General features: G+C 44.7%; 1 non-coding gene across 1 annotated transcript; it reads right to left on the bottom strand.

Moving 5' to 3' along the window:
- Nucleotides 1–3,387: 3,387 nt before the first annotated feature.
- Nucleotides 3,388–3,506, bottom strand: LOC145410281 (5S ribosomal RNA). The gene has a single exon (XR_013899246.1). It is a non-coding gene; the product is annotated as a 5S ribosomal RNA (ribosomal RNA).
- Nucleotides 3,507–8,013: the final 4,507 nt, after the last annotated feature.

Raw genomic sequence — 8,013 nt, 5'->3', positions numbered from 1 at the left:
AGTACCTCCATCGTGGTCACGTCCAGTACCTGGATAACTGCTACACTAGCCCCATTCTTGCTCAGTACCTCCATTTTTATGACACTGGAGTCTGTGGCACAATCAAGAAAAGCCGTCGCCATATGGTCAAGGTTGGGAGGAAACATGACAAGAATGAGGTGGTTTTCTTCAAGGCGAACAACATCCTCGCAACTGTATGGATCCACAACAGGGAAGTTTTCCTCCTGTCGACAGTACAGCATCCCCTGATGCACCGCACAAACTCCATGGATTACTGCAGCGAAAGGAGGCTCCACATTTGGAAACCAAAGTCAATACTGGACTACAATGTCTACATGAGGCAAGTAGACCAGTCAGACTCCATGATTTCCAGTGTGGAATGTGTCAGGACCACGATGAAGTGGTACAAAAAGCTCTTCTTCCAATTCCTCGATATCACAGTCCTGAATGCCCACTACCTCCATGCCATGACTATGGGAACCTTTGAGACCCTCAAGGGGTTTGTGAGGGAGCTGTCTTGGGAAAACATCGCGGGGTATGCAGAGGACAGGCCCCACCACCACACCCGCCATACCACTGCCGCCCAGACTCCCCTACACCTTGCAGGACACTACTTCCCCACCACTATCCTTCCTCAACCAAACTGTCCTAGACCCCAGCGCTGCTGTCACGTATACAGCCAATTGAGAGTGAGAGCAACCACTCAGAGAAAAGACACGAGATACGAGTGTGTGGAATGCAACGTAGGATTGTGTGTTGAGCCTTGTTTCAAAGATTACCACACTTAGTGCATTACTGATACTGAGTGTGCTTGCGATACGACGCTCACGATAATACTATGTGCTGCAAATAAGTGGTAATGTGACGCTCACAATAACACAAAGTGCTGTAAACATGCGATAATATGATGCTCACTATAATAGTAAAGCCTGTAAATATGCAATAATCTGATGCTCACTATAATAGTAAGGCCTGTAAATATGTGGTAACAGTTATATGAGGAGGAAACTCATATAATGGTAGTGGAAAAGTATAATGTAAGTGGAAAAATAGACTGTAAATTGAAACAAAAGTCATAGTGAGTCATATGTGCAAGAATCGGGCGATTTTCAGGTCATGACTAAATGGAACAACGCTTATATCGCCCATATATTTGTATAAAAACCAATATATTCTTGTACTACATGTTATATTGTTTCAAATTGATAAATATTTTCGTATTCTGAGTGACTTCCAATACTTACCCCTACCATAGAGAATGTGACAGCTGCAGCATGGCTCCAGGGAACATGGTACCAAGTGTGTGGAGGGTCACCTGATTCGACCACTTCTAGGCCCAGGTGAGTGCTTTCTCTGTGATTTTCCGTTCTTTCTCACAAAAGGCGGAGGTCTGAACCGATTTTTTTTTTTTTTTATCTGCCAGGATGAGGGGGGGGGGGTATCAGTGGTAAAAAATCTGCTGGGATGCGGTGGGTTAACCCATTTGCTCACAGTGTCCTGAAACTAGGACGGAACTGGGCATTGTCAAAATCTGATAAAGATGGGAACCCTGGGGTAGGGATGTATGAGCTTTGTGACTATGAGCCGATAGGCAGAGGGCAGTACGCTTAGTACCCATCCAGCAAAGTCCCGCGCACAGGAATTCTGGGAGTCAATGGGTTAAGCACTAGTAAATCTACCAGTTCCTTTAACCCACTTGCTCCCAGTGTCCTGAAAACAGGACGGAACTGCGCATATTCAAAATCTGATAAAGAAGGGAACCCCCGGGTAGGGACCTATGAACTTTGCGACTATGAGCCGATAGGTGGAGGTCAGTATGCTTAGTACCCTTCCAGCAAAGTTCTGCGCACAGGAACACGGGAGGGTAAATGGGTTAATTAATTTTGGCAGGTATGCAGCACTTAGCTCCTAAGACTCCCATGCCTTTTCTATGCAACTTCCTAATGCAGAGGATTGGCAGTATTCTACTCTTCTGTTTAAGGTTATAGAGAGTATTATCAATCAGATTTTAAGTCGAGCATATATTAATGTTTTACATAGTATCCTGTAATCCAGAAAGCCCATTATTCGGTTCCTAAAGCCATCAATCACAGTCTTCTTATTTATTATGATATGATGTATGAGTATTTATTATCTTAACTGTATCACCTCTGGAAAATGTGTCATTTCTTACACCTGTGACACCCAGTCCTTCAAGGGAATTGTGTTTAGCCATCTGGTAATAAAGGGATCCTGAATTTTGCTCACATTCTGATCGTCTCTGAGAAACACGATTATTGGACGTTTTTAGTCTTGGATCCTATACTACCTTTTGTATGAAAAAAAAAGTACACTTCTTTTAGGATAATCTTTTATTTTTATTTCCAGCTAACATCAGACTACTCTAGTGACACAGGAAAAATTTTAGTGTTGACAGATTAATGAAGGAAGAATCAAACTGTGCTGCTTGAAAACTATGTGTTGGCTTTGTAAGGCCTGAAAGTGGCAGGAAGAAAAAAGAAGAAGAAATAAAAAGTCGAATTGAAGGAATTTATTACTGGTAAAACTCATATCCATACTCACTTTTTTATTTCCTTTTCATCCTGATGTACACAGTAGATAAATGTTGCGTTATATTTCATTGCGCCTGTAATTACGGACATTCTGACTACACTTCAAGGAAGCCTAAGGAATAAGACTGAATGAATATGAAGATTACGGCAGTGTGTGTGTGTGTGTGTGTGTGTGTGTGTGTTCTTACCTTACTGTCACGAGTCGGCTCGTGACATCATTTGGTGGGAAACAGCGAACTCTAGTAGAATCCCGGTGTTTATCGTTCAGTTAACCGCATACCCGGTCGGGAGTGTTTTACAGGCAATTTTTCAATGTGTCATAAATGATCATCTTTGTGCAAGACATTAGCACTTCCACTGAGCGATTTATTGTGGGCGTGTTTCGCTCATTCTAGCGGTTAGCAATGCGGCTGGACATTTGCCTCTTTCCCACGATTCGAAGTCAGTCAAGGTTTGAACGCCGCGGAAGCAGGTAGTGTGTGGCAGTGTCCTTCCTACGACTCAGTTCCCACCGGCGCCGTATTCCCACTTAGTTGTGATTGGCGAGAGACTTAGTGAGTGCAGTGTCCTTCCAGTAATGATGCCCAGTCATCTGCTTTGTCCACTTTTCTGACCAGTATTTTCTTTTCGTATTTTCCTAGGCTTAAGAGTTTAGCTTTTGAGTGAGAGAGTGAGTGCGATCTCCTTAGTTTGAATTCATTTTGAAATGTAACATAAATTTCCATCCATCCATTGCCAGACGCCATGTATCCCTAATGGGGTGGCCAAGGGCTTAGAGTTAATTGTTTTACAGGGAGGGGCACTAATCCTCCACCAACCCCACTTGACGTAGGGATGCCAACAGCATCTGGTGTTCCCAGGCGGTCACCCATCCAAGTACTAGCCAGACCCAACGTTGCTTAACTTCGCTGATCGGATGGGAAGCGGTGTACTCAACGTGGCATGGCCGTTATTTCTTTGTAATCAATAAATTTAACAGTTCTTTTTCTCGAGCTTAATGTAATGTAAATTCGTGTTTTATTTTCCATATTAAGCTTATTCTAGTTGCAGCTCCTAGCTTGCATAAACGCTTTGCTATTCATAACTGGTATTTAGGCCAGTCTTTTGTATTAACCCTCCCCAACCCAACCACTTTTCCACCACTGACTCCCCCCAATCCCGACCATTTTTGGAAACTTTTTTTTTTGGCTCAAACCTCCGCTTTTGGTGAGAAACATTGAAAATTCATAGAGAAATCGCTCACCTAAGGTTTAAAATACTCGTTACAGGTAGGGGTACCTCCTTACCTTACTGGGTTTTCTAACAGGCTGGCTCCAAAGAAAACGAGTTCTATGAGAGGATAACTATTTCACAACACTCATAAACGGTATTTATTTATTTACTTGGTACGAATTTATATGTAGTACGAGAGTATATTGGTTTTCGAGCAGTAATATAGGCATTATAAGCATTGTTTCACTCACTAACTCATCACCATACCTGACCTTTCTTTGCCACATTACCTGATCATCATTTCTGACTGTTTCTTCCTCTAATGCTATGTAAAGTTTGTCCTCCACATTGTCATTGATTGGGGGAATCACTCTGGCCCTGAATTTCGTACCGCGGCATGACATGGCTTTACTGGCAAGGTCACTGATAACAGGTGAATTGCTGAGACAATGGCATGCAGGGGGGGAAGGAGGTCATGCTGGGTAAGGCATTGACCCTGCCTGGCATCTTGTAGAGGAAGGTGTCACGTACATACGTACCAAAAATCACCCGTGAAAATTGAAAATTGTGCAGATTAGGGATCTTGCAATTGATTCGCATTTATGTACGTCGACGGGATTGGCAGCGACAAAACGTGTGTACGTTAAAGAACGTCGACGGGATGCCGCAGGTTAAGCTTAAAATCCGTTGTGCCATCTAGGAGTTAATGCATCAGCAAGAATCTGTTATCGTTAATAGCATCAGTTATTGATTGTCAGGGGTGAAGTCACTTTCTCCAGAGGCTAACAGTAATTACAAACAGCAATTGTGAGGAATTAATCTCTGCTCTGTACTGTTGAGAAAGTTTATAAATTCTCGTCCTTAGAGATTGCAAAGCAAGCCAGCATAAAGTAATCATTGCTTGATTTTCACAAGCCAATTCATTGTCCCTGCTCTCAGTATTATTGAATAATTATCCTTTAATATTGTATAATCTTAAAAACCCCATGCCATTTGGCGACCTCATTCCAGGATATTAACTCCTAGCTCTAAAACTATTCACGAGATAATACTCACTCATTCATACTTAGGTATTTATCATTCAAGTCTATAGGCACTACCTTACTGGTGATTATTGATTCATTTTTATTAATTTACATAATAGTTTTCACAGTTGTTTGTTTAATTTTTTTTTTTTACCAGTTTAATTAGTTAAAACTGGTCACCACTAATCTGTGCCTATATTCTTTATTCTCAATTATTGACATCTTTCTCTGAAAAAAAAATTGCAGTCAGTACTGAGTCGCTAGTTTATTAGATTGAGTTAGCATCATGTCCACCAGCATCTATGTACAGGAAGCCAAAGATATGGGTCTTACAGACCCAACTGAAATTAAGGAGTTTGTCCTCTCTTGGTTTAATCACGAACAGCAGCGCGAGAATGATGCTTGTGAAGAGCATCGAATTCAGCGTGAGGAACGCGAAAAGGAGTGCGAATATGCGCGAGAACAGAGCGAACACGAGCGAGAACAGGCTAACACGAGCGGAAACAACGCGAACTCGAGTTAGAACGCGAGCGAAAACAGTGCGAACTCGAGTTAGAACATGAGCGAGAACAGCGTGAGGAACGAGAGAAAGAACGAGAACACGAACGTGCTGAGCAAGAGGCACTCAAAAAACATGAATTTGAAGTGCTGAAGCTCAAGTGAGATTCCTTGGCTTCAGACACATCTGGTGCAGCTGGTCCAAGCTCCACGAGCGTTCTCCCTGCACATGTTATGGCGACCCCACACATCAAGCTTCCCCCATACAAAGATGGCGAGCGAATCGAGCCATACATAGCTCGTTTTGAAGACATGGCTCAACTGTACCAGCTGGATGATGCAGCTAAGCGGCTTCAGTTTCTCAGCCTGTTTGAGGGCCTTGCCCTCGATATTCTCCACAGAATTCGTGGAGACAATCTCATGTATGAGATGATGAAGGCCGCACTTGTCAAAGCGTACGGCCTCACACTTGACGACGCCAAGAGTCAGTTCATGAGGGCGCATTTACAGGATAAAGAGACTGCTGTTCAGTTTCTTGACTGGCTTACTGCTTACTTAAATGAGTGGATGGAGAAAGATGAAACACCTTCCACGCGTGAGGGGATAATTGACCTTATGCTGAGCACGCAGCTGGAAAAGTCGTGGCCTACTGAACTTATGGCTCAGCTTAAGATCTGCCAGGTAAGAGATGCTAGCCAAATGGTGAAGAAGGCTGACCCATTATTTACTGCATATGGGTATCAAACTCGCAAGCAGCATACCTGGAACAGGAAACCTGATAAATCTGGGAAACCGTCTCAGACAGAACCCCAGCAACAAGGCCGTTCTCAGAATAATGGCCAAGGACCAAAACCGCAGAAGAAGGACAAGGAGCAAAACACTCAGAAACCTGAGTGGAAGCGGTATGATAAGCAGAACCCTAACCAGCAGCAGTACCGGTATTTCAGACAGCAGCAGGGGAAGGACAAACCACATAACTCTCAGTCAGGACAATCGACTTTAGTGTATCGGAGGCAGGATGCAAATGCAGCCCTTATGCCACAACAAGCGTACAGCGGTGCCAACCCCATCACTACAGGTACTTCGCAGTTCACTAATTCCCCAACGACAGTGAACCCTTCTCCACAGGTGGTCAATGCTCCAGCTCCTCAGATGGTGAGCATGACCCTTCAGGTACAAAGTTCTCAGGGCACCACATTTGCTGCATCGTTTGTTCCGCAGTCTCACCAATGATTGGCTGCTACCTCCTCAGACCCTTCCACCAGAAACACTGCCTTTCTTGTTCAGCCAGGATTTGTGGGAGGTGTTTCTGTAAATGTCCTGAGAGATAATGGTTCCTCAGGTTGCTCTGTCAAGCAAAGTTTAGTTCGGCCCGACGAGTACATGGGTAAGCAGATCCAAGTTAGACTTATTGATGGGTGACTGAGATTGTTCCCTGAGGCACGTATCCAGGTGGCATCTCCTTTCTACACTGACTTGACAGCTGCTGTTGTCATGCCAGAACCCGTGTTTGACCTCATTATCGGCAACATACCGGGCATCAAAAACAGTTGCGCCATAGATGTTGCTACTCAGACTTCGGCTGTTGCAGTAACACGAGCCATGGCCAAGGCTCCGAATCGTGTCACCCTGTTGACCATCGCAACGACGCAAGATTTGATTCGTAGTCAAGACATTGTCCAAGAACAACAGTCTGACCCGACACTTGCCTCAGTGTGTAAGAAGCTGGAGGGTAAAGTGATTAAGTATTCACAGGGAGGTCAAGCCAGGTTCCTTCGCAAGCGAGGACGGCTGTACCGTGAGTCACGAACACCCCAGGGCGAGGTTCGACTGCAGTTCGTCGTTCCTGCGAAGTATCGCCAGGCAGTGTTCGAACTGGGTCATTGTTCAGTCATGGGAGGTCACATGGGCCAAAAGAAAACCTCTGACCGCATCCATGCTGACTTTTTCTGGCCAGGAATGGGACAGGAAATAAAAAGGCTTGTGCGTTCCTGTGATGTGTGCCGGCGTACCACTGACCGGGGACGTGTCCATCCTGCGCCATTGAAACCAACGCCTGTAATCTCTGAACCGTTCGAGAGAGTAGCAGTTGACATTGTTGGGCCAATCTCTTCTAGGGCAAGTGATGGATCAAAGTATATCCTCACTATTGTTGATTTCAGCACACGGTGGCCTGAAGCCGTGGCCCTTAAGAATATAGAGGCCGTCACTGTTGCTGAGGCATTGATCGAAGTGTTTTGTCATGTAGGTATCCCCAAAGAGGTCTAAAGCGACCAGGGTTCGCAGTTCACCTCTGCAATGATGAATGAAGCATTCAGGTTGTTGTCCATCCGAGGCCTGCGAACTACGCCTTATCATCCCATGTGTAATAGGCTATGTGAGAGGTTCAATGGGACTCTCAAGAAGATGTTAAAGCGCATGGCCGCCGAACAGCCAAAGGAATGGCCGCGGTTCATTGCTCCTCTACTGTTTGCTTATCGAGAAGCCCCACAGCACTCCTTGAAGTTCTCACCCTTTGAACTGGTGTATGGAAGGTCAGTCCATGGACCACTTCAAGTCCTTCGCGAGTTATGGGATGATGAAGAACCTGACCCTGAAGTGAAGACCACCTACACCTACGTCCTTGATCTAGCTGACCTCCTCCAGTCGATGTGTGAGTTAGCTAAGGAAGAATTGATTAAGGCACGTGAAGTTCAGAAAGCCTATTATGATAAGAAGGCAAAACT

This window comes from Coenobita brevimanus, chromosome 84 (assembly GCF_032717465.1).
Source record: "Coenobita brevimanus isolate Jiangsu-jjx chromosome 84, ASM3271746v2, whole genome shotgun sequence".
Taxonomy (NCBI): domain Eukaryota; kingdom Metazoa; phylum Arthropoda; class Malacostraca; order Decapoda; family Coenobitidae; genus Coenobita; species Coenobita brevimanus.
Note: the sequence above shows the minus strand (reverse complement) of the source record. Positions and strands in the feature narration are given on the sequence as shown.